The sequence below is a fragment of the Procambarus clarkii genome, chromosome 17, assembly GCF_040958095.1.
Source record: "Procambarus clarkii isolate CNS0578487 chromosome 17, FALCON_Pclarkii_2.0, whole genome shotgun sequence".
In the NCBI taxonomy this organism is placed as follows: Eukaryota; Metazoa; Arthropoda; class Malacostraca; order Decapoda; family Cambaridae; genus Procambarus; species Procambarus clarkii.
The window spans coordinates 40,029,508-40,037,599 of NC_091166.1; positions in this window are offsets into that span (position 1 = coordinate 40,029,508).

The following is an 8,092-nucleotide window of genomic DNA, read 5'->3' on the forward strand; positions in this document are numbered from 1 at the left end:
CAAACACAACTAGGTGAGTACAACTAGCTTGGACTGATAGATGTACCAGGTATGGATGGTTTTGATAAAATAAAAAATAACATGCAAGTTTGGCCAACATGTGAACAGCCCTTAGAAATCTGGACAATGAGTCGTACAGTACTTTATATACTACGTATGTCAGACCATTTCTGGAAAATGCAGTGCCAGCATGGAATCTTATATATATATATATATATATATATATATATATATATATATATATATATATATATATATATATATATATATATATATATATATATTTATATATATATATATATATATATATATATATATATATATATATATATATATATATAAAAAAGAATGACTGCCTGTCCTAGGTTGGAGGCCAGACGCTTGAGGCTAGCCTCATTCAACTTTGCACGGGGATTGGTCTGAGGTATGGGACTTACATAGGATAGTCGGGGGAGTGACTAGAAATTCAGAGTGAACAGCGTGCCAGGGAAACATTCTGACCTCCACAACTATTTTTGGCATTGCTCGTCGACTGCACCTTTCTAAATATTTTGAAAATAATAATTAAAAATTAACAATATTCTTATAGTAAAATATTACAATAATCAAAGATCTCGGGAAAATTAATATAATTTTTCTACAATCCAAACTTTGGCCACAGTAGCATAGAATAATCGATCCTCCAGCAGCTTCCAAGGCTTTCTCAAGCCCGAACTCCTTTCTCAAAACAAATGGATACCTATTATATTGGTTTAATATTTCACACCGCTGACTCCTCTCACAGGCGGACGCCCACACCACAATGGAAGACTTATATTATTTGTATAAAAGAGAGAGAGAGAGAGAGAGAGAGAGAGAGAGAGAGAGAGAGAGAGAGAGAGAGAGAGAGAGAGAGAGAGAGTGAGAGAAAGAGAGAGAGAGAGAGAAAGAGAGAGAGAGAGAGAAAGAGAGAGAGAGAGAGAGAGAGAGAGAGAGAGAGAGAGAGAGAGAGAGAGAGAGAGAGAGAGAGAGAGAGAGAGAGAGAGAGAGAGAGACTCCACGAAAAGATAGAGGCAGACAATGAGAAATAGACAGTCAGGCAAACAGAGACTGACAGAGATAGACCTTCATAGATAGACCAGGACGACAAGGAAAATGAGACCGGGTCGACCAGGGCAACGAGAGACATAAAGACAAGCAGGAAAGCAGACAGATCCAACCTAACCCATAGCTGAAAGCCATGAGTTACGAGGAATGACTAAAGGAACTAAAACTTAGGTAACATTCAAATATAACAAAACTATGGATCATAACATAACAGAAGACAAAAACATGGCTCGTAACTTATAAAATAAATCATAACTTATACTAAACTTATACTTATATACATAACTTATACTGAGTGTCAAAAATGAGGAAGAACAAAGATGTTTGACACGAGAGGGCCTCGAACAAGAGGACATACACAAAAATATTAAAGTGATATGCTACCATCACCACCACCACTACTACCACCGCCTCTACTACCACCACAACTACCACACCTACCCCACACACACTCTTAATAACATTAGTGTAAAAAAGATATATTATTTCATTATAAATGTACTTACGAAAATTGCTCCTTTTTTTGGTCTTGAGCTGCTGTAAGGAAGCCCTTAATTATCATCAGCGGTAATGTGTAAGATTATGCCACTCTGCAAAGATTTCCTTCCGGGTGCTAGAACCTCTGCCAGTGTTGTTTGTTACCCTTGTTAGTCACACGGCAGGTCCCACCAAGCTTGGCACCGCTCTTAAGAGTGCAAGAGTGCCACTATATGTCCCAATAAACTTGAAACCGTTGTTAGAGTGCCATTATTTGTCCCAACAGGCTTGAAACCGTTGTTAGGGTGCCATTATTTGTCCCAACAGGCTTGAAACCGTTGTTAGGGTGCCATTATTTGTCCCAACAGACTTGAAACCGTTGTTTAAATGCCACTGTCGGTCCAACAAGCTTGGCACCATTGCTAGAGTGCTCCTGTCGTTGTCAACAAACTTGGCACCGTTGTTAGAGCGCCATTGACGGTGCCAACAAGCTTGAGGAACCGGAAAGATGGTGTGCCCGGGCCCCTCCTGTCCCCAGATGCCACACAGGTGAGAGAATGTGTGGGAAGAGTCATGCCAGTAGTCATGCCATGCCGTATGCATGCCACCTTGGGTGGAGATTCCTCTCACTCCCTTCTTAGCTTACATCTTCAAAGAAGAACCATTCGTAAACCTTCTTAATTTATACCCCCCCAACCACCCTCACCTGCAACAGGTGTAATGCAATTCACCTTGGCTCTCAGCGGCAATCTGTCAGTGCCACACTGGCGCAATCGCCCGTAACAGACCTTCCATCACCGGCCTACACGCAAAAAACGTCAAATACTAAAAGATCTCGAACACGATTTCTTTAAGACATCGCAAATGCTTCTTTTGTGATTTTTTTAGAGCGAATGGTGATTAGGATTTGTTTTCTTCATCCTTAAATTAAAATGAAATTTAAATGTTCTAATCTTCTCTTGATGATGGTCCGGGGGAGCCGGTCGGCCGAGCGGACAACATGCTGGACTTGTGATCCTGTGGTCCTGGGTTCGATCCCAGGCGCCGGCGAGAAACAATGGGCAGAGTTTCTTTCACCCTATGCCCCTGTTACCTAGCAGTAAAATAGGTACCTGGGTATTAGTCAGCTGTCGCAGGCTGCTTCCTGGGGGTGGAGGCCTGGTCGAGGACCGGGCCGCGGGGACACTAAAAGTCCCGAAATCATCTCAAGATAACCTCAAGAAGATGGTGTTGATGGTGATAAGAATAATGATAGTTGATAATGAGAATTAATATGTTAATGATGATAAAAATGATTATAAGGATGAGAATGTTCATGGTGTTGATAATTTAGATATAGTGATAATATAGTTACTGAGAATGACAATAATTATAATGATGACACTCATGATGATAATGATTGAGACGATGATTATGAGTATGGTGATGATGAGCATTGTAAAGAAAAGAATAATGTTGAGGAATGAAGACATAATATTATATAGCTGTTATAGCATTCCTTTATGTTATGAGTACGGTCTTATCCCTATTATTTCTAGTCTATCTTTCCTTATCTCTCTCTTCCTCTCTCTCTCCCTCATATTTCCCTCTGTTATCGTTCCCTCCATCCAATTCCCTTTTTATCTCTTCTAAGTCCCTCTCGGTGCCTTTGATTCGTTATCCATTATCGTCTACACCCTTTGTTTACCCTTTCGTAAAGGGTAAGCGAAAATTTAACTTTAAAACTTATAACTTAAATTCCCTTTACCCTTCACCCTTTCGTAAAGGGTAAAGGGTAAAGCAGTTTAAGTTACGACATGAATTAGGTATTTTTAACTTAATCGTTATAACCTGACTTATCACGCCTAACTTGAATTCACAATACCTAACATACATGATTAAATTTACGAAGCCTAAGCTAACGTAGCCTAACTTAACATATCCGAATAATAATAATGTATTCATAATAATATACATACAACTAACAAGGACAGAGGTGTAATTACAGGTTCAGGGGTTGCATATAAACTGAAGCCACAACTACGCTAAGAGTTTTGAACAAAATTTAGAATAATTGAGTGAATACTTGTGTAAAGGAGGAAATGTATATGTTTATCTCTCAGAATGTTTGGTAATATGATTATTGTTTGTGATGTGTGTATATGTATGTATTAACACGTTGTACTGAACGGGGTGAGAATAGCTTGAGCTACCTCATCCCTTTGTGTGTATTTTACCTCAATAAACTTATTTCAATTTCAATTCAATTGAGTGAAAATTCATTAATAGGTGTAATGGGGTAAACAATGCTGAAATAGAAGTTAACTTATTGTGAGATACTCAAGAAAAAATAAAAAATGCCGTACAATAAAAAGGTGATAATGATGCCGGGCAGTGGATTACTACATTTTTATTATAATAATAAATTATTTTCATTTTCCATTATAGAATCTGTGGTGGAGAAATTTACTACAATGTCCTAGTGCTTGATTAAAGGTGCAGGAAAGACCCAATATATATGTAAGTGTATTAAAATTTAAATTTTCGCATGTAACCCGCAACCTTCCTCAAGGTGCTGTATACAATGTTTTAGACAAGATTCGATTGATAAAGATTAAGCCACCCGAGAGGTGGCACGGGCATGAAAAGCCCGTAAAGACAAGATTCGATTGATTGATTGATGAAGATTAAGCCACCCAAAAGGTGGCACGGGCATGAATAGCCCGTAAGTGGTGGCCCTTTTGAGCCATTACCAGTATCAAGAGCTGATACTGGAGATCTGTGGAGGTGCGACTGCACCCTGCGTGACGGGAGATGTCTCCCCGACAAGATTCCAGGAGTTTGCGTTTATATATCTGGCAGAGCGCCTCACTTCGCGGCCATCATGAGACGTCGTTGAGAAGGGAAGTACCTGTACTTATCTAGTTGTGCTTGCGGGGGTTGAGCTTCGGCTCTTTGGTCCCGCCTCCCAACAGTCAATCTACTGGTGTGCAGATTTCTAAACTTCTCGAGTCTTGTGGTCCGGTTTTCATGCCTTACCTTTTCCACTTGCTCCCTACCTCCTTTTATGCCTAACCTTTGCTTCCCCTATTTCTCCGTTGCGTTTGTTTGTGTTCAGCCACGTTATTGTGAGCTATTCTTTGCACATTGTGTTAACTGCGTTTTTGCAGAAGAAAACGGTTCAGTTTCTATAGCAATGGGGTAACTAATTTTCCTGAAAGACGGCGGCTCCACTAGAGGAAAAAGTCCTTGAGAACATTTAGCCGGGAGGTGGATGAGGAGTCGGGTCAAGAGATCCTCGTACAGGTCGAGGAGGTAAAGATTTTAATAAGGATTCAGGATGTTGGTATTCATCTTGCTGTTTGCACACTGTGCTCAACCAGTTCTTGTTTTCTGACATTGTCTGGCTGTCTTGGATACTTGGATTCTTACGCTCTCTCTCTCTCTCTCTCTCTCTCTCTCTCTCTCTCTCTCTCTCTCTCTCTCTCTCTCTCTCTCTCTCTCTCTCTCTCTCTCTCTCTCTCTCTCTCTCTCTCTCTCTCAACCAAACCCAGACTCAGGCCTGGACCAACGTTACCCAGGAAACTCTGAGCAACAACCATGTTATAATGCATGTCTACATACTATCCAACAATGATTTTCTCTGGTTCACTGCCAAAATTACCGAAGCAAGGGTTCCTGCGGTGGACTTCGCTGTCGTGTTTAAATCCTTAAGTGTTTTTCGCTGGTTTGAGAAATATACAAATTATATTCTAATTTTTTCGGGTGGTTTAAAAAGAAAGATCTCATGGCACAATGTCTGACTGTGACGTAAACAAAAATGAAAAATGTGGCTGCCTGAATTTCCTTGTATATAATAATAATTTGTTTTGTTGAGGACAGGCAGCATATATATATATATATATATATATATATATATATATATATATATATATATATATATATATATATATATATATATATATATATATAATATATATATGTATATATATATATATATATAATATATATATGTATATATATATGTATATATTATATTATATATATATATATATATATATATATATATATATATATATATATATATATATATATATATATATATATATATTATACCTTACCGAAAAGGTAAGATTAATAATTCTACCACGAATTTTCTCAATATTTCTTATGTTTTTCTTCACTGTCGATGGTAATGAAATATCAAATCTCCAAAGTTCATTTGTATTTATGGTCTGACGCCTGAACGCGTTTCGTAATTCTTATTACATTTTTAAAGACTTAGTTAACACATAAAACTTCATCATACTTATACTCGTTTTGTGTGAGGTGATATGGCACAGAAGTTTTGTGTGAGGTGATATGGCACAGAAGTTTTGTGTGAGGTGATATGGCACAGAAGTTTTGTGTGAGGTGATATGGCACAGAAGTTTTGTGTGAGGTGATATGGCACAGAAGTTTTGTGTGAGGTGATATGGCACAGAAGTTTTGTGTGAGGTGATATGGCACAGAAGTTTTGTGTGAGGTGATATGGCACAGAAGTTTTGTGTGAGGTGACAAACACAACACAGAACACGAAACAATGGGTATAAATTGGCTATGAAAATATAAGAATGAAAGTAACTACAGAAGGCCTATTGGCCCATACCTACTCTTCCTGCTTCTATGTTGGCTCGGGGTTTTGAAGTGGGTAGAATATAGTTGTACATTAATTGGCTGTTGATTGCTGGTGTTGACTTTTTTATGTGTAGTGCCTCGCCGATGTCGAGCCTCCTGCTATCGCTGTGTCTATCAATGATTTCTGTGTTGTTTGTTAAGATTTCTCTGGTGATGGCCTGCTTGTGAGAAGATATTATATGTTCCTTGTTGGAGCCCCTGTTGTTTATGCATTGTCAATCGGCTGAAAAGAGACGTTGTTGTCTTGCCTATATACTGAGTTCTTTGGGGCTTACAGTCCCCAAGCGGGCATGTGAAGGCATAGACGACATAGGTTTCCTTCAAGGCGTTCTGTTTGATGTCTGGGGAGTTTTTCATGAGTAGGTTGGCCTTTTTTTTTTTTAGTAAATTATCAATTGTATTTTCTGATTTTTGTCTGTGGGGATAACGTTCCTATCAATAATGTCTTTCATAACGTTATCCCAGCGGACAAAATTGTGATAAATTGCGAGTCTCGACCCATTACTAGTCGCAAAATAAACAAAATGGGTGGCGACAATCAGAAAAAATCGACAAATAATGAAGTGAGAGCGACAATCTCATTGGCGCTCATTACCCATCATTACAACGTAGGAGAGTGGCTGTGTGCCTGGTGATTGGTGGTCCTGAGTGGCTGCATCTTAGTAGTCCATTTATGCTGAAGAAGAATTTTGAGCAATTACTTTTGTCTTCATTTCGTATTAAGGTTAAAGAAGACTTTCCACTTGTAAGTAAAAGGCTATCTTAATACTGGTACTTAATACAGACACTGGTATCGTGTCTGTACCTGTATCTGTGTATATTCCTGTACCTATGTCTGTTCCTGTTACTGGACCTGTGTCTACTTGTACCTGGACCTGTGTCTACTTGTAACTGTACCTGTGTCTACTTGTACCTGTACCTGTGTATTTGTACCTGTACCTGTAACTGTACCTGTAGGTGCAAGCCTACTTGCTGTATCCACTGTATTATAGAATTGTTTGTGTACCCAAGTCATTCCACTTCTCTTATTCTTCCCCGTGTCTCATCTTTCCGTTCTCCCTCTTTTGTTCTCCTTCCTCCTTTTGTTATCCTATATTCCTCACACCCTTCAGTCCTTTCCTTCCTCAGTTCTATTCTTACGCCCCTTTATTGTCTATTTTTCCCTTCTGCTCCTTTCTTGCTTCCCCTTTATAGCTTGTATTCATCTCTTCTCTCATCTCCCCAATCTTCTATAGCCCGGTAGGGTGCTCGTCCCGGCCATTGTCTGGGATGCGAACCCTGAGCTTACAAAACTTGCTTCGAGAAGATGAACCTCCCAGTTTTGTCCTCTTTATCTCGCTTCAGCTCGCCATTTGACGTTCCCTGGTGTCTAGAAAAGCAATTTGCATTACTTATTAAATGAATGATGTAGCTGTGTTTTTAATGTATGTAAATACATTTTCCAACGGAAAATCTTGGAAAGATATTTTATCAAATGTTTTCTTGATGCTTTGTTTTATTTTTTTAATTTCTATGTAAACCGACATTTTCATATTTACTCGTTCGCTGCTATTGTGGATTTCAGGATGTGAAGCATTTTGAGAAATGTGCTTCAAATATATAACCGTTTACACACGACTCACAACTGCTGACGTTCGAACACTTCCGGAACAAGTGCTTCACTGACGAATTATGTTCGAACCACAACGCTGTAAATGCTTCACCCACGTACTACAAATACAAATAATCGCCAACAGAACCTAAACACCTAACCTAACCTATGCCTATATATTCACAATATGCTAATATATTATAATATTAATTTATATTTGAGAAAATTCCCGTTTTGAATGAACAGCATGTTAAAATTTATGAATGCGTCTGTGGGGTCGAC